This window comes from Erpetoichthys calabaricus, chromosome 4, assembly GCF_900747795.2.
Source record: "Erpetoichthys calabaricus chromosome 4, fErpCal1.3, whole genome shotgun sequence".
Classification (NCBI taxonomy): Eukaryota; Metazoa; Chordata; class Cladistia; order Polypteriformes; family Polypteridae; genus Erpetoichthys; species Erpetoichthys calabaricus.
In genome coordinates, this window is record NC_041397.2 from 212,590,929 (window position 1) to 212,616,322 (window position 25,394).

The window sequence follows — 25,394 nt, forward strand, 5'->3', positions numbered from 1 at the left end:
TTGCACTTTCTGTAAACGTGTAAGGGATTTGTTCTCTCGCTTTGTTATCGGGGATACTTCCAATATTTCAGCCTAGGCGTTGTGGTAATACAGTAAACTGAATGACCTGGGCTTTATTTCTCATAATTTTGTCTTTTTTCCTTTTCTTTATAATGATGCTAAAGAGAAAACCTGACTAGGTGCAGCTTTTCAACGCGCGCTTCCAGACATTGAAAACCCTCGCTCTAAACGAGCTCTTTTTTCGCCACTTACCACAGCATAGCCACCGAGAGATTATATTTGTCAAAAAAGCGACAGTAAAACTGTCAGCCAGAAAAAAATAATACTAGCTGAAGACAGATAAAAAGAAGAGTCAGATAGCTCGCCGAGCCTCATTAGACAAAATCAAAATGCTCCACAGTTGCTCAGGCGCCGAGGGACACTACGCGGCTCGCTGGTAGAAGCGGAGATATCCGAGTCGACACAACCAGGAATAGTGGAAGCTTCACAGCAACTGGAAGCACAGCGCGGCGCAAGTGAAGCTAACGGCCACTGGATCAGATGTGTAGCACCCGTGCGTTTTTGAATTACGCTGTAACGACACTCGATTGTTAAAGAGGTGTAGCAGAGGAATCGCCGGACAATACTGCGGAGAGAGGGAGAAAAGAGGAGAGGGAGGGAGAGCGAGACAGACACGGAGAAGCGAGGAGACCTACGCGAGCAAGTTAAGTGGAAAACTGAAAGGTCTGAGCCGGAGGATGTAATCCGTGTGTGTCCGATCGTTAGTTAGACGCTGAAGACACCCCCTGGATGCTGGAAGCTACAGTGCCATTCTGACGCTTCCCAACAGGCTTTAAGAAAACGTGTTCTGGGATTGCCGGTTCATCAAACCTTAAAGGTGACATCGGGATTTTTTGGGGGACAAAAAGACACGCACATTCGTCACAATAAAGAGGAAGAGTAATACAACGGAGAAACCGGCTAATTTTCCGTAAGTAGTTATGTATACAGTGTATCGCTTTTAACCATCTTTCCTTTCTTACTACAAGTAATCCAGGGCAGGTCCCCGAAGTGGTGAACATGCCACATTTGTTGTACACACCAGGATTCTCGGACCACCGTGAGATTTTTTTTTTCTTTAATTTGATTTGACTGACTGAAATGTGATTTCCAATCTATATTGGGAATACATACCGGGACAATACAAAAGCATGGCAGTTTATTCCTAAAAATGCACAAGTTGTGCCAATGGGAAATATCCACTATGGAGTTCAGACGTGCAAATTAATAGTTGTGCTTGTTCAAGTTGGACTTGGAAAAATACATTTTTGGTTGCAGGGGATACCTTGTCCTTCTTAATCACCTGTTCTCGCTTCCCCTCTTCTAAGATATTGAATATGTAGTCTGCATGCACCAGAGCCGCTGGGGCTTTGTGCTTTTATGTTAACAGGTTGTGTTTGAAGTGACCGATAATTGGTACTTACGCACAGACCGTTATGAAAGGACAAGCCGGAGTACTACTTTGTTTACCACGTGAAAGCGTCCTGCGCAGTAATAACCACGCTTGTCACAGCAGCCGAAGTTCGGACCCGCTTGTGAGTGGGTGTGTCGGGATCACGTGCTGAACGCTATGGTCGGGTTTGTTCGCGAAAAGCTGCTGACGGCACCCTTGTGTTAGCGGAGCGCTGGCCAAAGCGTCATTTAGGGTAACGGGGGTCTCTGGCAGGCAGTTAAAACCAGCCAACAGGGTATATTAAAATGCGGATATAAGTAAGAAGCTAAGAAGGTGTTACAGCACGTCTTAGAGTTGCTTGGATACTATGGAAGTATTAGAACGATAAGGGTACTGGATCTTGTATTACTTGGCATCCGAATTATTTTACAATGGTTGGTTAGGTTAGCATTACTGCTTGGAAATATTGGTTTCCAGTAATAAAAATAACATTGAAAAGGGGGTAGAAAAATCGTGCGTCACGCTTGCATTTTGTAATGGGAAGGGTGTTGAAAGAGCAAAGGTATTTTACAATAGGTCAGCATGGGCTACAATATGTGTGGGAAGTGAATGTATTTAAACCATCTGAAAGAGCTGTACTAATATCTAGTACATTCTGTGTGGATTTTGACATATCTTTGTTGAATCACATGTAAAGCATTTAATTATTAGAGTTGGGGAAGCAGTTTTCTCTGATTCACTACATCGCAAGGGGTAGTTCTTTGATTTATGTTTATGGAAAGGGTTCCCTTCATTAAGTTACTAATGAAGTTACATCTTTACTGTAGGTAAATGAAAATGTGGTATGTTCAGTACTTTGTACAGTGCTAGTCTGATTCTGGTTGCGAAAATTAGAAAAAGAAAGAAACAGTGTAAGAGTTAATAGATATCAAAAGAGAGATGCATCAAAAAATGTATTTTTTCAGTCTGGGAAAGCAAAGTAAATCCTTAAACTGTAGTCGGAAAATAAAGATTATATTAGTAATCATTTTAAAATAATTAGATCTTTGATGGTCAGCTTTTATTACACATTTAAAGACAATGAAAGGCAAATCTCAAGCTAGGGTGCCAATGATAAGATAGTTGCATATTCTCTTATAACAGCATTTGTTGCTAGTGCGTCCTCTGGTTTAATCCCACAGACCAGCTAAATGCTTTTAGGCTATTCATCAATTTGAGTGGCTGCATGCTCCCGTTTCTCACTCAGAGCCTTGTGTCGTCTTGCCTTTCACCCATTGCTTCTACGATAAGTTCCAGTGTGCCATAAGACTAGGTGCATATGTACTATATTTGGAAAGTGGGTGGATTTATCTGTCAATCTTTAGGAAATTTATTTGTATGCAAAGCATTTGCAAATGCCTTGAATTATTTACAAAGAGTAAAGTAGAACACTTGAAGATTTTTAATCCCTGTGTAATTCTGCCTGCACATTACTAGAAAGCATCCAACGGTAATTCCCGCTTGACTAATTCCTTTCAAGATAGTGGTGGTGACAGTGAATTATTGACAGTTGTCAATTCAATTCATATCAGTTTATTCTTATAATATTGTTACGGCAATGGCCTTAAGCCAAAAAATGTTACTGTGGCAGTAGTGGTTGACCATGTTTCAGTGGTTAAAAGTATATTCACCCTTACAGTACTCCATCTAAATAAGCAGGTTAAATAAGCTTTTCTCTGTTTGGCATACTACTTTGAATATCTTCATCCCCAAGGTGGTTTAAACTGTTCTACCAGTGAACTTTGTAACATGTTATATTTTTGACCTTCTCAAAATTATTCAGAATATGTGCTCCAGACTATTAACAAAGTCGTAATTGTGAAACAAAATTAATGACTTTTTATCATGTGTAATATGTAATAAACTGTGTAAAAAGATTTTCAAGTTTTATCTCGAGTTTATAAATGGTTACATAACTTATGAAATTGTGTCCAAAGTGGTCTTGTCTCGTTCTGTAATATGACAAAGGTTAGTTTTTTTTTACCTTCATAATATATTCATTTCTTAGTATTTATACTTTTAATAATTGTGTTCCTGAAACATCTAGACACTCATCATTAGACGCACCTTCGACTGAGATATTTTTAGGGTTAAACTCAAGATCTGATGATCACCAGACAAGACTATACTTTATACTTTAAAGCAATTTTATGAAAGATGTGTTGTGCTGTTCTGATCTTTAGTCATTGTTTACTTTGTTTTAACAGTTGTTTTACAGTTTTTGAAACTGGTCCTGCCTTTTTTGCTTTGTTCAGAATATCTTAATGTAATTTGTGTTTGCTTAATTGAAAGATGTTGATAAAAGGTGTAAATATAATTGTATTTGTTTTATTTTAGTAATTCTGCATTTACTATTTTGTGCTACCTTTTATTGTAAAGGTATTACAGTAACAGGAAAAACATTTCAATTCAGTCAGGTAGCCAGTTAACCCTTAAATTATGTACCATAATTAACAACTTATACCATTACTGGATGCTTCATATACGAAAGAAAGTGTTTTGTTAACTCAGATGATATTTACAAATCTACAATATTCAATCTGTATAGGGTGGCTCAGTGATGCAGTAATTACTGCCGCTGTTTCATGGAAGCAGTGTCCTTGTTTTGAATCGCATGCACAGTTGTTTTTTGTGTGGTGCTTACATTTGTTCTTTGTGTTTGCATCGTGTTTTTCTCTGGTTTTTATTCCACATCTCCGAAGACTGGAACATTAAGTTAACTGGTGATTTCAAATTGACCCACTGTGGGTGTGCGCATGAGTGGGCATAGCAAACACACTGTACAGGACTGGTTCCTTCTTTGCAATTGCTGCTACCAAGATAGGCTCAGGCCTCCTTGATCCTGACTTAGATTACACCAGTTTGAGGATGTTGCGTTATTGTATGTTATGTCTCGCCTTCCATGGTTCGTTCCTGCTGTGTGCTCTATCTCTAGCCTGAATTGCATTTAGTGAATTTGAAAATGTTATGGATAGATAGATAGATAGATAGATAGATAGATAGATAGATACTTTATTAATCTGAAGGGGAAATTCACAGCATACTGATACAAAAAAAATATATATTAAATTAAAGATTGATAATAATGCAGGTAAAAACAGACAATAACTTTGTATGATGTTAACGTTTACCCCCCCGGGTGGAATTGAAGAGTCGCATAGTTTGGGGGAGGAATGATCTCCTCAGTCTGTCAGTGGAGCAGGACATTGACAGCAGTCTGTCGCTGAAGCTGCTCTTCTGTCTGGAGATGACACTGTTTAGTGGATGCAGTGGATTCTCCATAATTGATAGAAGCCTGCTTAGCGCCTGTCGCTCTGCCACAGATGTCAAACTGTCCAGCTCCATGCCAACAATAGAGCCTGCTTTCCTCACCAGTTTGTCCAGGCATGAGGCGTCTTTCTTCTTAATGCTGCCTCCCCAGCACATCTCCGCGTAGAAGAGGGCGCTCGCCACAACCGTCTGATAGAACATCTGCAGCATCTTATTGCAGATGTTGAAGGACGCCAGCCTTCTAAGGAAGTATAACCGGCTCTCTCCTTTCTTACACAGAGCATCAGTATTGGCAGTCCAGTCTAATTTATCATCCAGCTGCACTCCCAGGTATTTATAGGTCTGCACCATCTGCACACAGTTTAACCTCTGATGATAACGGGGTCCATGAGGGGTCTGGGCTTCCTAAAATCCACCACCAACTCCTTGGTTTTGCTGGTGTCTCCATATATAAATAATTAGAAGGCGCATGCTTATTTAGAAGTAACATCACATTGTACAATGCACTTACGCACACACACACACACAATTTGGTTTTGGCAAATTAGAAGCGTATTAGTCCTCTTGTATATTAATGCCTCAGAACATTTTCTTGCCATATTTAAACTGCATTGGGATGCTATTTATATTTAGTTTTTACATTTTATCCAGGCCTTGTTTGAGTTTTTTTTTCCACAGTATCCCAAGTGTAAATTGTCACGTATAAGTTACCTTTAAATAAAAGAGCTGAAAGTTTAAAGAACTTTAAATGGTTGGTGTTGCTTTATTAGGGGCACTAACATTTGAGCGTGAGTGTTCTTGTCAATGCTTTCCACTTAGACTGAGCTAAGATTTTCTAAAATAGGTGAGCAGTTAGCATTTGTTTGCATATATAGTTAGGATATCCTCTGTTTGCCTCCTCTAATAACACCCAACAGACAGACACAGGACCCACTAGAGGGACTGTGTATCTCAACTGTCCAAGAATCGCCTGGGAATTCCCTAGGAGGAGCTGAAGAATTTTAGTTAGGACAGGGTAGTCTGGTTATTCCATCATGGCACATTGCTATCACGGTTCTTACTAACAAAAGTGGAATTATTATTTTTTTTTAACAAAATTATTTCCTAGTAGGTAAAGATGAGGCGTGGACATATTGTAACATAATGTTCATAGACCTGCTTAATCCAATACAGGGTTGCTGTGAATGGAGCTTATTTTTGCAGTGGTGTTCACAAGGTAGGAAACAGCCCTTGTTGCGGTGCTAGCCCATTATGGGGCTCACTCATGCATATACACCTCTAAACACACTCCTACAGGGCCAGTTTGAATTGCCAGTTTACATACTTTAACCTGTATGCCTTTTGGAGTGGTAAAAATGCTGGACATAGAGCAAAACCAATGCGGACATAGGGCAAATGTCCAAACGCAACAGAAACAACGCAAATGTCCAAACACAACAGAAACAACAGTCTGCTGAAGGATTAAAATCCAAGATTCTGGATCCAGAAGGAATCAATGCTAACTACTGAGCCACTATGCTTCCATCAAAAAAAATGATGGATATTAAATTATTAGAGTTGCATCTTTTGATCTCAAGACAGAATGATATATGCAGTGTGCATGTCTAACTTGGTTTTCTCCAGGGACTCCAGTTTCCTCCCACATTCAAAATAGATGCCATTAGCTCTATTGGCCATAAGTTAACTTCTAATTGCTGCTTCTGCTCTACTGCAAAAGGGGGAGGGAAGGGGTGCTGATTTGTTGCAACCATTTCAGGCTGCTCAGTCTATGGTGTCTAAAAAGTGAGATCTTGTTTTTGTTGAGTCTCTAATGGAGATTTTTACCTTATTCCCAGCTGTGTTGCACATCAGCTTGACAACCTAGTGGTTCCAAAGCAAAAGTCTAGAATGGCATTCTTTCAAACTTCAGCATGCTCTTGTATGTTAATAGTTACAGTTGTGTTAATTTAAAAATAATAGGCCAAATATTTTGTAGTCTTATTGATTTAGGTAAAAGGTAAAAACAATTGTATATAGGGCTAAATATTTGACAGCCTTATATTCATGACATCAAATAAAACTTTAATAATGTTAAAAGAACTTCTATTGACTGAAAGATTGTCCCTCACTTTAATATCCTTACATTTTTATGGATTAAGATATGTGTGTTAAGTTAACAGGTGGGTCCAGCTTGGCCTAGCATAAGTGAATGTGTTTTGCAATGGTCTGGAGTCCCAACACGGGCTCATTCCTGCCTTGTACTCATTGCTGTCAGTATACCTGTAATGCTGTGTTTTAAAAGAGTAGGTTCTGAAAATGGATGAATAGATGGATGGACATATAGGCAGCACAGTAGGTGGGATTTAGCCCTTGAATTTAAAGTAATAGTTTTCTTCCTCATTTTAATTTAAAAAATATAACTTTAAAGATGAGTTCAGGGAGGCTAAAATGAATTTGTGCCTTTACTGTATTTCCTCACTGAATACTTGAGGCCTTCTGGTATGTTCTTATTTGTACTTTTTCTCAAAGAGTTGTAGCTATAAGTATCAGAATCAGTATGTGATTGATAACTTACTGTCCAAGATAACCATGGACCCATGACTATGCAGTTGTCTTTAGAACAAAAAGATAAAAAAGATAGCTTTAAAGGAAATGGTAGTGAGAAAATACTGCCTCTGTTGAGTAAGTCAATAACAGGAGTTATAGTACCTCTTCTTTTTTCCTCTGTTTTATTGACTGCACAGTGGAGATGGATATCACATACAGTGTTCAATTAATGATTCATTCATATTATTTATTGATTACCTCAGTTATTGACTGTATTAGCAATTACCCCTGGTGCTGATAGAAAGTAAACCATGGCCTATTCATCTAATAAAGTAGGCTTGTCTTTCTTATTGTAAAAGAGTCAGTATTGACTGAGTGTTCAGAATGTATTAAAACCATTATATAATACATTTTAGATTCACTAAGTAAGAAGACAAAAAATACAGTTTCCTTTTCTTGCAATAACTTTTATGTGTGGAACAGCAGCATATTTTACATTTTTTCATACCATATGTTATTTTTGTTAAGGTGGCACAGAAGCGCAGTGGTGAGCTCTGCTGCTTTATGGATCCAGCATCCTAGGCTTTGGTCTCAAACCCAGTCAATGTTAGTCTGAAGTTTGCACATACTCCTCATGTGTGAACTGATTTTCTTCCCACATCCCTAAAAACATTAAAGTCATATTAATTGGTGACTCTAAATTGGTTCCAGTGTGAGTGCAAATGTGGTGTATGTGTAAGTGGGACCTACGATTAGCTGGGGTCCTTTCCATAACTGGTTCCTGAATTAAGTCCAGTGTTGCCAAAATAGGCTGCAACCACCCAAGATACAGAATTGGATTTAGCAGTTTTGAGAATGACTGACTGAGAATATTATTTTTTGTTAATGTATACAAAAATAAACTATGTCTATCCTTAGAACCAGACACTAATTTGGTGATGCCTCAGTGTTCAAATAAAATAGATTTTATTTCATATTCATGGAGCCTTATGTAATATAAGCCACACTAGGCTTACCTTTATGAGTGATAGTGCTCTTTTTTGACCATGGGGCATCTTGTTTTCCATCTCAACTCCCACACACACAATATCTAGTCACCATACCTATGTCCTCTTTCTTTTCTCTCTCCACCCTTCTTCTTTGCTAGTAAATACTATTTTTTACATTTTTGCTCATAAGTAATCTCCTACTAGCGGAGAATAGCTATTTATAGTTTATTTTGGGATTAGATGTGGGCAGGTGTCTGGGCAAAATTCAAATTTATGCTATCCATCAACCCAATTCCAGGTTTCCTAGGTTTAACATTGCAATCATTAGTCTTCATCTGTACATGGGTCCTTTTCTTCCTAAAATGCATTTCTCTGATTTTGTAGGGGCAAACTCTCAGATACAAAATAGTTATTATCTCACAAACTAATGTCAAATATTATATTAAAATATCATTTGCCAAAATTAATTCAACAAACAGTACATCTCCATATGTACTCCTTTTTTTATCTTTTTTCATTGTAATGAAAATATTCCAGCATGTTCATGATTATGTAAAATATGTAGTGTTTGATATTCAGCTATATCTTGTTTTCTATGTTGTCTCTAGATGTTTATTTTAATATAATATTTCTTGCCATGTTCTAACATTTGAGTTCTGTCATACTGGCAGCCACTAAGCCACACAGCCATTATTTGTTTTCTAGAACAAGCTACTAGGACACAGTTGGAGAGCCACCTCAGCCTTCAACAAGACCTTGTCCACGATCCTGTTGTACCAGATACTCTGGCTCTGATGATAATGATAATAATATGCGTCTTGTCTTTCCACTTGTTAAGGAGTCTTAGAGTCTCTTTTTATAATTCATATACTGTATCACAATACAATACTAAATACATATGTGTTTATATATTGTGACCTATGCAGGGTGTAACAGAGCCCAAACCCCAGACACAATCTCACAGACACAAGTCCCAGGTTCATGTGAATATCTTATATATAAACATCTAGGCGTGGAAGTGTGTGTGTCTGTCTGTCTGGCCCAGAAGTGTGAGGCAGCCCGGAAGTGTGAGGCTACAGCATGAATCTCAAAGAAAGCGACTCTGTTCCCAAAGTGAAACTGCCGAGAAAAGAGAAAGTCGCTTAGCCACTAATATACAAGCGAGGCAAGCACATCAGCAAAACGAAACCTCAAAGGAGAGAGAAACTCGCATAGCCGCTGATAGACAACGGAGATGAGCATGTTGGCAAAACGAAACAGCCAAGGAAAGAGAACCTAGCTTAGGCGTTAATGTACAACCAATGCGATTGATTTATTGAAGTGCCAGAATCCATGGTTTCTAGGAGCCCGGGCTTTTTACAGGACGAGCTTACACAGCTAGTTGTATTATAAAGAAATACCTTCCAACAGGATTCTTCACAGGTTTTATAGAAACATAATGCAGTTCTTTTCCTTCTCCAGTCCTCCCAGACAAGCTTTGTCCTTCCTCCATGCCCAATTTCAACTCCTTTAGATAAGGTGGAGTGGCTTTCTTTATGCCAGACTGGGGAGTTACTTCCATGCCCACCTTATTACACCAGAAATCACTTCTATGTCAGGCAGAACCTCCTTAAAACAAGGGGCTCCTTTTGGCAGCTCCTAAGAAAAAAGCCAGGCTACCATATAGAACTACAACCCCTTTGCAGCCCTGCAAGTGCGCACATGAGAGATCCACCAGAGGGATGTTGCTACCTATTGCACTGGGGGAGCACATTGCTACAGGAGGCTGCTTCACTCCATTTATTAATTGTAAAGGCCTCCCTGCAGTGTAAAGAATTATCTTTCCCAGCTGGGATGCCATCAAGTCTGTATCCTCTATGACAATATATAAATGCAAGATAAACCTATCTGTAAAATATAGAAATATGAGAAGAAAAATACAAGGCCACATTTGCACATACTATAACTATTTAATGCGTAAATTACATACTTACTTATGATTGTATTTGCTGCATAATACACTTGAAATAACACTGCTGCCCACTAGCAAAACTCTCCTCAGACTATATGTTGAGAAGCACTTTTCCTTAGTGTTAGCCAAGTCAAAATGTAGTGTAAGAGTCTTGACTCTTACACTTGTTGAAGTGTAAAAGTTTGTCCTTAGCATTTTCCAAAAAAAAAAAAAACAAAACCAAAACCCAAAGAATCCTCTAGGGTGTAATCTAGTGGTGCATATAAGAAAGTAAGGGCATATGCAATTTTAAAAACAGGATAGGTAAGATGTCCCAGTATCACAATAAAATGCTTCTTAATGGTTTGCAATGTTTCTGCTTCACCTACATGACTCTGTAGTTTGTCCCAGATTCCAACAACTTTGTGCATAAAGAAGTGATTCCTGGTTCAGTGTTAAATACACTTCTCCTTAATATCCACTAGTGTCCTTGAGTATTTCAGGCTGTCTTTATTAGCTGAAGTCTGGAATTAGAAGGAAGTTTTGGCTGTTCTCTTCTATCTTTATCAGGGGTCTTCATGGCCGGTCCTTCTCAGTCCTTCACTTTTTCCTTTATTAAAACAGATACTTAATGATGAACAGACACACAAGTGTAAATAGGACCAAGTAAGATGGGGAGCTGCTGGTCCATTTGTCATTTGCATCAGATTGTTAATTGGCAACTAGTTAAAGAAATGTAATAAATTAAATGCAGAAAATGCATTTGTTTAATACGAAAAGGGGAAGAGAAAGCAAATGAGGCCAAAGTGGAGGTGGATGAATAGAGTGAAAGACGATTTGAAGGAAAAGGGCTTGACTGGTGAGGATCTGCAGGACTGAGCTGATTGGAGAAGTTTGATTAAGCACATTATTCCCACAAAGAAGTGGGGAAAGATGAAGAGGAAGTAAAATAAGAATAGGTGTTATAGGAGTTTTAGGGATTATACATTTTATCGGTATTATATAAGTTCAGGAAATGTCTGCGGTCCCCTGAATTGACCATCCTTGTTCCCAGTATCTGCGGTGGGTTGGCACCCTGCCCAGGATTGTTTCCTGCCTTGTGCCCTGTGTTGGCTGGGATTGGCTCCAGCAGACCCCCGTTACCCTGTGTTCGGATTCAGCGGGTTGGAAAATGGATGGATGGATGGATGTTCCCAGTATGTACTATGTTAGGTACAAAGAAGGCAAACACTTAGTAGGTTTGATCTTTCTACTTCATCTCTTTTATTCCTCCACCCCATCTTTCCTCACACATCATTCACCACTTCCATGACCTTCTATATGACTACCTTAATATAGTACACACCTCTGCCGAGGAGTGCTGTGTATCCCTTTAGCCTTTTTAACCCATCTATCACAATTTCAAATTGAAGTGTATGATCGTGTGCCCTGGTGACACTGTTTGATTCTTGTTATTTGCTGGTAATCTCACTTGTAGTCTTTCAAATCTTTTCGCAGTTCCTCAACTAAAATTGAATCCCAGTGTTCTCTAGTAATGCTTATGAGCAATCATTGCAAACATTTACACACACTGAATATATTTATTTTAGGCTTGAAAAAAGATAATTCTATTGACATAATAAAAGTTAAACCTATTGGCATATAATAATTTAAAGTAGAAATTACCATCCTCCATCTCTTTAATTATAGCATGTTTTAAAGTGTGCAAAACAATTTGATTTATGGACTACACCTTATTTTTTTAATTCAGTGACTTATGGTTAGTCAATTCTGCATTGATTTTGGTTTTATGCTTGGTACTTTGAGTGTTCTTATTAATGCTAATGTTTTGCTTTAATGTATGGACTTTTTCTGTACCTAGATAAAGCAGTATATAATGATGGTGAGCATGATGGTACCACATTATATATAAATTCATGGACTGAACGAAAGGGAGCAATAAATGTGCTGTGGTTCATGTTTTTTTTGGAATGGTGAAGGGAGAGTGATTTGCATAACTAGAGAACACCATATAAATATGACATGAGTACATTTTGTCTTCTGAATAATTTATGTATCCATACAAAGGCAATGCTGTTAACATCATACATTAAAATTAGGTTTATTACTGTCTGCACATCAAACCTTTATTTCTCCTTAAAGTGAGGTTAGATTTTGTACTTTGCTCTAAACATTTAACTAAACTTAAAAAGAAAAGAGAGAGATAGGATCTATTCCTGTATGCATTTGTTCAGACAGGTTGTCATGTATTCCTTGTATTTTGTGCAAAACATGCAGTTTAACAGGTAAAGTATGTGAAAGCCATTTATGCTGTTCTTAGTTGAGTTGCATTCCGAGGCCATTATATTTTGGCATTGTACCAAATGAAATGACATAACCACATTAAACTGTAGGTAGGACTTAATTGTATGATGTAGGGAATGTTAAATGGTGCATAGACTTTCACTCCAAACAGCACTTGGTGATTATTGAGTGGAGATTCAGCTTTATAAGAAATTTAATTGTGAAAACCATCAACTCATTGAAGAATGTTAAAAGCCTAAAGATTTGGTTTTTCAGCAGAATAGTCACTAATGTAATTGTTTAAAAGTAATGCAAAATTTAAATTTCTTTTCAAAGAATAAATGGTTTTAAACTCTGGTAATGCTCATCTAGTGTAACTGTAGGTTTATGACTCATTACTTTGTTGATGCAATCTGAAAGAAAGCGATGCGTGTGGGATGAAGCAATACTTAAAAAGCCCCATTATTTCACCTAGTGAAATATATTTGATTGGTGGACCAAAGTTTTGTAACTAAAGGGTTTCCAGTTCATGTTCTAATTCTGGTTCAGCTACCACTTCAATTCTGTTAAGGGAATAAGTGAGGAATTAAAAAATATTATTGTTGTCACTCCAAAAGAGTCTGGTTTCTGTTGCGTTAAATTAAATTATTATATTATAAAATGGATGTGTCAGTTTGACATAATTAGGTTTGTAATTCAGTGAGTCTGGAGATGCATCCATCAGGGAAAGATGTGTTTTCTTCTCACCATTAATCACTTTTACTTTGTATTCGATAGATACATTTATGCAATATATTTTTTAAGTTAATACCATTATGTTACTGTTTATATTATACAGTATATACCATATCACCATTTGCAGCTTTGCTTTCACTGATGACTAGCAAAAAAGTATTTAAAAAGGTTAGTGTGATTATTTCTTGTTTTTTCACCTTGTGCTGTGTGTAATTGACATTTGCGAGGCTATTTGGTAGATAATACACGCTGCTTAAAAATAATGTTTATGTTATTTGTTTTTTTGACCGTACAGTTATTACTTATAAGGGTTTTCTTGAGTAATGATGGATGGACATTGAGCCACTACGAGGTGAAATGTGCTAATATGAGTGGTGTCTTAGAATTAAATATTTTATGGGCACCACAGCAAGAAACAAAGCACAAAGAACCGCCAGGAAACAGCTGTAGACCACCAGAAAACTGAACTTGGCCATAGCTGTAACAGTTGATGGGCACTATTCCATATGTTGAAAGAGAAACGAAAAGAGAACAAGCAGTTCAGAAACCGTATGCTGGAAGCTAGTTTCTCTAAGGAGAAGTCAGGACTCTGAGGTAAATGGATACTTGGGGGCAAAAGAGAGCATTATAATTAGAGACACTGTAGGTTCAAAAGAAAGTTTCAGATTTTTGAACTTGACCTATAGGGGAACCATTTAGAGGTGCTCCATCCCCACTGGTGGAAAGGACAAAGGTGACTGTATGGTTAGACCAAGTGTGTTACCTGAAATTCTTTAATTTTTTTTCTTTCCTTAATTTGCCAAAAAAATACCTCTTGTAAATAAAGTTGAGCAGTTTGGATTTTTGTGCCAAGTGGTGCATCTTTTATCATTACATTCTCAAATCTAATTAATCCAAGTCAATATCATGGGTGGTCTGAGGCTACATTGACCAGAGTGGAAGCAAGGGAGGAAGCAATCCTTAACAAGGCGTCAGACCTTGCAGGGTCCACTCATGTACACACACCCTTCACACAGGGCCAAATCAGTTTGTTTCCATTAAAAAGCCAAGAGTGTGACATGTATTTACAAATATAGCTAAAACATAACATATAATTTTTAAGAAATCTTGCTGGCTAGTGTCTTATATTACAAACATCACCACTGGAGACTGGAGCCCTGATCTAGATTCATAGGGAATGGTAACCTTAAGCAGTTATGAGCCAAATGCGCTCTTCGTCTTTAATATTACGTCCTGGTTAATGGAACTTATTTTCTACCCCTCATATCCTATTTTTACTATTGGTTGCATGTAACTATTTTCTTCTAAGGCATACTCTGCACCACTACCAGGAGTCCCATGTGTAGTTGCACATCCTTGTAGAGAACTAACTATCAAAAAGTGTTTCCTGCAAATTCAGATTATATAATACACTGGTAAGGCATAATCTGGATTATTGTGTGCAGTTCTGGTCACCATGGTATAAGAAAGACATAGCAGCACTTAAAGCTGTACAGAGAAGAGTAACAATGTGTATCTTAGGACTTATGGATAGGTCCTACTATGACAGACTCTGAGAATGAAACCTCTGTGTGGGGACCTAATCGAGGTATTTAAAATCCTCAAAGGCATTGATAAAGTAGATCCAGCAACATTCTTTCATTTTAAGGGTGAATCACGTACTCAAAAGGACATCAGTGGAAATTAAGAAGAAGTACATTTAAAACTGAAGCCAGAAAGCACTTCTTTACGCATAGAGTTGTGTGACGCTAGAACAAACTACTTAAACATGTAGTTGAAGCAGAAACCTTGACGACCTTTAAGAACAATCTGGTTGAGATATTGGGACAGTTTAGTTATTAATTTAATAAACAGGCTTGATGAACTGAAGGGTTTTCTCTCATTTGTCAAATTTCTTATGTTCTTATATTTTTAAGTAGAAAATGTAAAAAGTTGCCATTGATGCGACAGATGTGTTAATGCTTTTCAAGATTAATGCTGTGAAAACTATGAACGTGTGGGCAAAAGCAAATTAGGTGAGAATAGTTACACAGTCTTAGATGTACAGTGTAGTTCATGTTTTGTTTTGTTTTTTTCAGAATCCTAAAGCAACCTAATTTCAATGTTTCATGTTAACATTTGTCTAAGGTTTCACTAAACTAACACTTTAAAAAGTAAAACTTGGTTTGCAAACCTTCTCATCCATGAAGATTGAATGTCTTTTGAATAGACAGCTAAATGTAGCATCGTCACTACAATTTTAAAGTGGTTCATTCCAGATAAAGTTAAGATAGTCATGCAATATGCGTCTGCAATTTAAGATTTGTTTTGTAAGTTTTGTAAACATTGGCAACTAAACAAAATTATGTGATAATATGATACATTTCATATAAAATAGAAAAGTGTGTCAGTGGGCATTTATTTATGAAGTGTCATTGTATGACATTTTCTAACCCACTTAATCCAGACTATTAGGGGGTTGGGTCTGGAGGTGCAGCCTATTCCAGCTAACATAGGATGCAAAGCAGGACATGGCGCCAGTTCATCACAGTATTTGTGAACTGTATATAATCTATTTGTTAATTTGTTTATCTGTCAGGGTCATGTATGCAGTTGTTATTTCATCTTTATTTATTCAGAGAAAGTATTTTTTTAATTTGAAATTCCTTTGTTTATTTATTGCTATTTATTATGTGTTAACTTAGCTATTAAAGTAATTGTAGTTTATTATTAATGTTATTAAAAAATGCAATTAATTAAAGTTTAATTTACTTAGTTTTTTCAACTGCCCAGATTATCATTATGCAAAATAGTAATAACCCTCACTTAAGTACATCTGCACTAACCCACAAAAAATATAGTTGTTAACACCAAAATATAATGGAATGACCAAAACAGTGAACATTTTCAAGGGACCTGCCCCACCCCTCCCCTCCTCAATGGGGTGCCCCTGCTGCTAGATGAGATTTCTGTGGGAAACACTGCTCCCAGCAATGTAATTGTTTAGTAGACAGTATAGAAATGCATTAAAATGTTTGGTTTTACTCCTATTATGGTGACAGCACACTGCTTTAATATATGACCTTTTAGAATAGTGAATCCTAAACAAATTGGAGTGGAGCTGCCTGGTTCATGTAGTGTTTATGGCAAGGAAGTGCTGCTACTGCTTGAGTTTCCAGCAAGTGCAGCATTAGTGGTTTACAACAAATCAGTGAGGATCTAAGTTTATGTAAGGGGTACTTGTATCATATTTATTTTTTAGATTACCATATTTTAGTTTTTATATATTTAAACAGCTGTCTTAAAATTTCTCTTTTGTAAAAAAGAGAACTGTGAATGTCTTGGTAAACATTGTGTAGGTGTAGTTAAACTGCTGTCAGACTCCATTAATGTTTTTGAGTATAAAGGTACAGGGTTTAATCTCCAATGGGTGCAGCTCATGTTTACAGTGTTTGGAATTTATAAACCTTATTATTGGGAAAAAATTATCATACTGTATCTAGTTTTTGTTTTCTTTTGACAGCTAATTAACCCATTTTCTAATTTGTAATTTGTACGCTAAGGATGACAGCATGTGCACAATTATATATATATATATATATATATATATAGTGTTGATGCCACCAACGCACATACACAATATACTTTATATAAAATAGAAAGCTCATAAAAGCTTCATCTTGAATGTCTTTTTAATGAAATGATTAAGTAAGTTTTCCTTTTATGAGGAATAATGTATTACATTTAGAATTGTATTCATAAAAGCTCTTTGTGCACAACTCTCTTCATAGTAATATTATAATGTAACCCATCAGTCCTTTGTCTTATCCTGGCAGCACTATGCACAAGGAAGAAAACAACCCTATATAGATCATCAGCCCATAGCAGGGTGTTCTCATGCAAACACCCCCATTCACTTATACCAGGCAATTTTTGAGTCACCAATTTCCTTTATACTAACCTCTTCAGTAATGAAAATGTAAAATTAACCTTAATCTGACTGTCTTATTCTGGATTAATCCTCATGTAGTTGACCATGAGCAAAGATTTGTACACCTAAATAAACATGGATTCTTGTAGGGTATGACCTTGTGTTTTGCTGATTATTATAGTAAATACTAAATGAACTGGAAATGCCTTTGCCATTGGCATGAGAATGCATGGTCTGCTGGCTGGAATGTGACCCTGGGAATCAATACCTTAGGGTCTGATGATGTACAACGCTTGCCTCAGGATATCCTATAAGGGTCTCTTTATCAAAAAAGGAGTGTCATGTGGCATATTTAAAATATAAAAGTACATTGCATTGCACAAAGGAAAACCCTTGTTTAAACATTTAATACTTTTAGTTGATTAAAAGGCATTCAGTTTTAGTTGGTATTTTTGTGCTATGACAAACACAGTATTTAGATTTAACTTTCTCTAGTTTTGGATGTTCTTAGTGTCAGAATTAAAAAAAAAAAAAAAAAAAAAAAAGATTTGTAACAAATGCAAAATGGGGCCCAAAATTATTTTGCTACAAATTCAGATACCACCATAAATGTATCTTTTCTCTCATTTTCCTTTTTTGTATAAAATAAATAAGCAGGTCTTTTTATGTTGAAGATTTGGATAATGTAACCTGTGAAAACTACTTCTGATAAAATTACTATTCAAGATTAGCAATCTTAGCTAAATGTGACAGACAGGCAAAGTCTAATATTAGGCTGTGTATAAATATTTCATTATTGGCAGATAATGATTAGTTTTTTTAACTATTGCAGGATATACAGTAGTCCTGGCAGTGTGTCCACCTATTGTGGTTTTAACATGTAACTATATTAATAAAGTCTTGAAGAGGCTGCTTTGTAGCCTTTTAAACGTCCATCACATAGATATTTTGAATTAATTAAAGTTGAAAAAATGTTTGAATTCTTTGAGAACTGTAAAGTTAAACATTTTGTATTTAATCAAAGATGGGTCAGATATTATCAAGCGTGGTTTTTTGTGAATTTGAAATCAATTCATAATAAAAATACTGATTTGTACTAAAGTGTATATTATTTACAGTACATCTTTTTATCATTTCCTCATATATAGTGATAATGAAATCACTGTCTCAACAACAAAAAGATGTAATAAGATCAAATATTTATGCAAAATGGCTTGTACAGAGAAAAGAGTCTAACAACAACATAAAATTTTTAAACAAATAAATAAAAAGAACACTCTCAAGAGCACTGATCAGACCCTCCATTGACTCCATGAAGATCACAGTATCATCAGCAAAGTCAAAATCAGTGAATCTTTCTTCACCAACAGATGCCTCACAGCCACTGGACCCTACGTTGAGCTATGACCCTGCCCAACATCCAGTTAATGCAAGCACTGAACAGAGTAGGATCAAAAACACACTCCTGACGAACCCACAGAATCAACTGGGAAAAACGCAGAGGTTCTGCCTCCACACTGCACAGCACTCACAATACCAGTGAACAGGTTGGCCATGATATTCAGCAATTTTAGGGTTGTCCTGCCCTGTCTCATGATGTCTCCCAGCACAGCTCATGAACACCTTATGAAAATCGACAAAGGCTGCAAAGGAACTCTGATGGTATTCGTGTTTGAGCTCCATGAGAACCCTCAGTGCCAGGGTACAGTCTTCTTAGGTATAAAACCAGACTGCTCTAGTCGCTGGTAGGTGAGCAGATAATCACGGATCTTACTGGGGACGACCCTAGCAAAGACCTTACCTGGCATTGAGAGTAATGTTATCCCCCTGTAGTTGCCTCAATCCAGGCGATCACCCTTCCCTTTCCAGATAGGGACAACAAATTCTGTTTTCCAGTCACTTGGAATGACAGCCTGGATACCACAGATCCCTGCAGCCTTCCCTACACCTCAGCTGGTTCACCACCTGTACAATCTCAGTGAGATTGGGTGGTTCACAGCTAATTGGGGATCAGCCTTAAGAATTGTGGACCCATAGATGTCCAACGTCCTAGCCGGATCAACTTTAAACAGCTGCTCAAAGTAGCCAGCCCAGTGGGTCATAATTGCAGCATCATCCATAAGGACTGTTCCATCACCTGCCTTGACTGTGACTCTCTGAAGAACAGATTTGGATGTGCATAATGCTTTGATTCTTCTGTAAGCAGGACTTGGGTCACTAGACCATAGTGTCACTTGCTCACAGGTTAATCTAACATTCTCCTCCTTATCTGCCCTCAGATCCCTCACATCCATCCTTCTCAGTTCCCGGTGCAGACTGGAGTTGTCATGAAGCCATGCGCTGTGACTCCTCTTGATGATATCCAGGGTGCCCTGCGAGACGAAGCACCTCCTTCTAGGAACACCAGCAACACCACCCACAACAATCTCCAGGGTCTTGTCATGGAAGGTCTCTCACGTCACATTAGGATCAGCCATCGCACCCAATTCTGCAAGTTCCTTACACAAACTGCATTCATACTCATTAGAAACAGCTTGATCTTGGAGTCTGGCCAGGTCCAGCCTCATTCTCCTAGTAGGTTGTAACCTACAGAACCTAAGCTAGATCTTCAGAGTAGCAATAACATCTCTGTGGTCAGAATTCACAAACTGGGTACTTCTGTACACCCTGCGGTTCTGTAGGAGCCTCCAGCATCTGACCACAAGGATGTGATTTATCTCCTTCACTGCACCACCAGTACTGGAGTACCAATTCCAACGATGCGGCTCATGGGTGCTGAAACCAGGATCTAGGGATCCGCAGCCCCTGACCTTTTGCAAAGTCAAGGAACATTTAGCCATTTTCACTTCGGTCACCAGACTAATGGCGACCAACGATATCCTCATAGCCAGCCCTATCAGTGCCATTGGTTGCTTTGAAGTTACCCAGAACTAGAGGAGTGTTACCTGGCGGGCACCCATCAACCACTGAGCAAAGTTGTAAATAAAATGTTTCACTCTCCGAGACATCACTCACCGCAGTCGGAGCATACACTAAGACAACAGACAGGGCCCCCACAGAGTACCTTAATCTGAGTTTCATAATATGGTCGTTTAAAGGATAGGAAGGAGCCAATCTCCCATAACAATAGCTACTACTTGAGTATGACATCCATCACACCGACAAGACCAATGAAAGGTGTATCCACCTACAGAGATCTGGCCAGTCCCAGGTCTCCACACCTCAGAGACTGCCACCACTGAAAAGTGGAGTTTACTTACAAAGCTCCGCCAACAGCAGAGCAATATGATCTTCATGCCGGAGAGACTGGATATTCCACGTGCCTACCTGGATGGGCCACCTGAAATTTGGACCCAAGTCCTGCCTGTGGTAGGTGACACTAGTTACAATCCCCAACAGGCCTGACCCCATTGGCTTTCCGGAAGTTTTGACTCTTCTGGGGCTGAGGTTCCTGAGAACTTTCCCCCATTCCCTTCATAATGAAAGCAGCCTTTCTATGGGCAGCAACAGCTGAGCTAATCCTGCGGCAACCAGAAAGGAGTTCTGTCTGTTGTTTTGGAGCTGTGTGAAGTTTTTACAGTGCCTGGAGTGCCAATCCTGTCACTAACCCCAAGTTGTCCCTGCAAGTTGGAGGACCGCTTACAGGGCCAGATACAGTTTAATGTTATACCCAGGATGTTTAAGGGATTTTATTTATTTTAGTATTTTTGCGGTTACTGAACAGTAAGCCTAGAATTTCATTTTTTTTTTAATAAAATATAAACAGTTAATACTGTGGTCTGCAGTTTAATAATAAAAATGCCACTTATATATAGAATTAAAGGTGTCTGCATGCCTACTTGTGGAGGAGCTAAGTGTAAAAAAATAAAAAATTAAAAGAATGAAACAAATAAGAATCAGCCAGTTCTGTTAACATGAAATTGTTAATCCGTATTGGCCCTAAAAAACTGTAAAAGTTACATCTTAATCTTTAATAAACAAAATGTTAACTATTGATTTTCTTATAGTAAGCAGGCAGCTTGAACTAGCACTTAAAGCACTGGACTTTCAACCACATAGTTGCTACTACAGTTACTACCTCTTACTTAATGTGTGACCCAATACCCGTGGAATTCCCATTATCATCTGCTATTTTCAGGTAGAAATGTGAACAACTTGTGAGTTAGTGGGTCACTTTTGCAAATGTTGACACACATGATTCAGAAAGGTCTTAAAAATTTTGCTCACGCATAAATGATGTATGGTACCACTACATTGTAAGTTAACAGCTAAACTGGTTTACTAGACTGATGTTGTAGTAACTGTATCTTCTCTTAAATGGTAGTGTCTGATTACCATTCTTAACATTATATATTCAAGCACATTTTTACCTTTTAATGTGATATTAAGCTGAATTTGTTGACGTTGTGAAAAGTTGACTCTGGAACACTGGCAACATTAGTGGGAAGAGTTTCAAAGAAAAATCCATATCTGAAACTAGCAAATAAAAAGAAAAGGTTAAAATTGACAAATATCCGGAATCACTCAGAAATTCACCGTTAAATGTATGTATTCTTTTGCCCGCTTTAATTTTTACTGTTGCAGATGACACTGTTATTCAGCATGTTATTCAGCATGTACTGTACTATGTAAGGAAGCTTAAGCTGAGGGCCTGAAAGTGTCTGTGTCTGAAGCTGCAGACCCTGATGTATTCATCCTCTTGACCAGTTGTGTATCTAGGCTTTCTGCTTCTTTTTTCTATCCTGGTTAGTTCCAGTTTGACCTCTTCAGTTTCTTGGGAATCTGTCACATGAAATAACCTTCATTTTGTAAATTAATTATAGACAGATGTGTTTCTTGAGAAAGCTGTTTTGTTTTGGTCATTTTGATACCAGAATTAAACTTTGGGAGTACTGGTATATTGCAAACCATGGAAAGACACTCTCTACTTCCATTATTGAACATGATAACAGGTTTCAGCGTGCTAACAAAATTATGAAGGCCTCCCTAATAACATATTAGCATTTAAATATGATTAATCAAGGATGAGTTAAGAGAGTTGTCCATTAGAACAGTGGAGTAATGCTTGCTGAAAATGGGGCTTTGCAGTCATATATACTTTAAATTATAAATTGTAAATCTGTCATTTCAAGAAGTTAGCGTCATTGGCAACGTTAGTATTGTCTTGACTGTGCTTTTATATCAATTTAATGGTACCTTGATAAAAAGTATCAGTTTTTATTGAAAACATGAAAATTTCTGTTTGATTTCAACTCTAGTGTATGTATGAAATTCTATGGCAGTGATCTGTATTTTATTTTTTTTCAGTCACTCATTGGCCTTTAAAAATCACCAAAAACAATGTTTTGAGGTTTTGTGAAGCCAAAGAATTGAGTGGTTATATTTATGTTTTATTTAGACACATATGTTACAATTAAAAAAAAATATATATATATATTCGGGCACTGCACCATTTTGTTTGTGATATTAGCACCTTCTTTTTGTACATTTTGTTTGGTCTCAGTGCCAAGTGGTTGCCAAGCTGGATGAGTAGGAGTATGTGATGCATGACTTTATTATCATGGTATAAAAGTCAACATTGTGCACTTCCTGGTCATCCACTTACTCGTCATCCTTATTTGTGCATATTTTCTATGAGAAACCCTTAGCGTTGGTGTGTTATTAACTTCCTAGTTTTCTAATTTCAACCCTTTTTGCTCTCGACCACGACTCCTGTTTCTCATCCTTTGTTTAAATTATTCTTTTTTTGATTTTCTGATTTAGATCTAACTCCCAGTTCTAATTAACAGAAAATTCTTACTGAAGTTAACCCGTCAAGTCCATACATCATGTTAGATTTACAAAAGTATGGTTTTTAGCAATCATATGAGAGCTTATGGGCAAATGGATACACATGTAAGCAATAATAATTAAGCACACAGTAGCATACAAATAGTGATCATTTAGTAGACCTAATGTTTCTAAGAACATATTCCTCACACCACTATGCCTTTATCACCATCCAATAGTATTGATGTACGTCAGGATCCATCCATGGATTCATTAAGTTTGCGCCAAATTCTAACTTTAATATCTGCATTATGTGCAAGTGAAGATTGGACAGAGCAGATGGCATTTTTCGAGTCATCAATCATCTGATTTTGGTGATTATGTGTCCACTGTAGCCTGATCACAGGAGTAACCCTGTGATTCTTCTGTTTCTAAATCCATCTGGTTCAACATGTATATTCAGAGATTCCCTTCAGTCCACCACTGTTTTAGAAAGCTCTTATTTGAGTACCAGTATTCATGGCCTTTCTATTAATTTGCAAGAACCTCTTACCTCTCTGTGTAATGATGTGATTTTGTTCAATGAACCACACCTCACTCAATTTTCTTTTGTTTATGCACCTTTACATGCAAACTGCTATAGAACATTGCGTGTAAAATTCCCAGGAGAGCAGCTGATCATGAGGTGCTGGAGCCACCACTCTGGTACCAAAAATCATATCACTATCAGAGCTGCTTAAATGACACACAGTACTCACTCTAATGTTTGACTACAAAACCTAAACATTTTGACCATGTCTGCATGATATGTATGTTGAGTTGCAGCTTAGAGGAGCGGGCTATTTGTCTAAATAAGAAATTATATCTAAAGTGGCCAATTTGTGTTTACTGTATTTTGTATATACAGTCATGTGAAAATGTATGTACACTCCATGTAAATTGGTGATTTTTTGATTGTAGATCTTAATGCAAACAGCTTACAGATAAAGGTGATATACCTGAATAAAAACCCAAGGAAAAATTAGCCTTTTCAAACATTTATTCAAGAGAAACATCAATAGATAATGGTATACTGGTGAAAAGTAAGTACCAGCTTGGTCTGAGTATTGCCTACTTTAGCAGAAATATTTATAGGTGTTTTGCATAATTACCCACCAGTCTCTTGCATTGATTCTGTGAAATTTTGGACAATTCCTCCATGCAAAATTCCTTCAGTTGCAGTTTGTGTGGTTTCTTGCATGTACTACCTGTTTTAAATTCCTTCACAATATTTCAATAGTATTCAAATCAGGGCTTTGACAAGGCCAGTCCATAACCTTCAATTTATTATTTTGAGCCATTCGCTGGTGTATTTGCTAGTGTGCTTCATTATTTTGTTGAAAGGTCCATTTATGGTTCAAATTCAACTTTTGTACAGATAGCCTCACATTCTCATTAGTCACACTTTGATATGTTGCAGAATTCATAGTTAACTCAATGACTGCAGCCTGCCCAGGCCCTGAGGTAGCAAAGCAGCTTCAGATCATCATAACATTTCCACCATTGTGCCTCCCAGTTGATATGAGGTTCTTCTCCTGAAATGCTGTCTTTGGTTTGTGCCAAACATATCTACTGTTACTCTTGCCCAACAACTTCATCTTTGATTCATCTGTCCAGAGCACATTGTGCTATAGGGCCTGATCTGTTCAATGGCAAACAGTAGTCTAGTTATAATGCACTTTTTGGACAGCAAAGACATTTTCTTGACACACATTGCATGCAAGTCAAATTTGTGCAACCTGTTTTTGATTGTATATGCATGAACTTTGACATCAACATTTGCAAACGTTACTTACAGACCTCATAATGAAATTTTGGGGCTCTTGGAGATTTCACTTTGTATTAAATTGTCAGCTCCTCGGTTGAATCTGGAATGCCAGCTTCTATTTTTATGGATCTCAAGTGGTGATAAATGTAGAAGTATATTAATTTTTCCATGTGACAAATATGAATTTTTGTTCATTTAGATTATGAGAATGAATACATCTTGTTGATTTGATGTGACGTTTGTTCAAGTATATCACTTTTATCTGTAGTCACTGTTTGCATGAAGAGCTAATGTTCACTTGTTCAAATATGTTGAAAAAGTCAAAAATTTCCATGTGGTGTACTTGCTTTTTCACACAGCTGTATTTTCTAAGTTAATATATATGTTATAAACTTGGTGAGAGTCTAGCAAAAGTGTCCCGGTAAACTAAAAATGCCCATGAGATAGGGGAACCATCAAATCCCAGCTAGAAACAAAAGGGCAAACGTAGAGCACAAAAGGTACAACAGGAGTTGTCTGAAAATGCAAAGGCAATCCAAGGCAAACAAGAACTAATACACAAATCCAGAATACAAAGTCAAAAACAGAGCATAAAGTCAAAAAGTACAGCAATATCATAAAAAGTACAAAAAATTTGCAAAAGAAAGTCATTAACACCAGTGCATACAATGAACCTCAAGGGACTGTAGGTTTTCCTTAATAAT

The 25,394-nt window shown here is 37.4% G+C and overlaps 1 protein-coding gene across 3 annotated transcripts in view; it reads left to right on the forward strand.

Annotated features, from left to right (window-relative positions):
* Positions 1 to 219: 219 nt before the first annotated feature.
* cntn5 (contactin 5) overlaps positions 220 to 25,394 on the forward strand; it is a 1,396,083-nt gene continuing 1,370,908 nt past the window's right edge. For all 3 annotated transcript variants that reach the window (XM_051926456.1, XM_028800281.2, XM_051926458.1), the window contains exon 1: positions 220 to 970. The gene's annotated coding sequence lies outside the window, so the exon portion shown is untranslated. The remainder of the gene's footprint in view (positions 971 to 25,394) is intronic.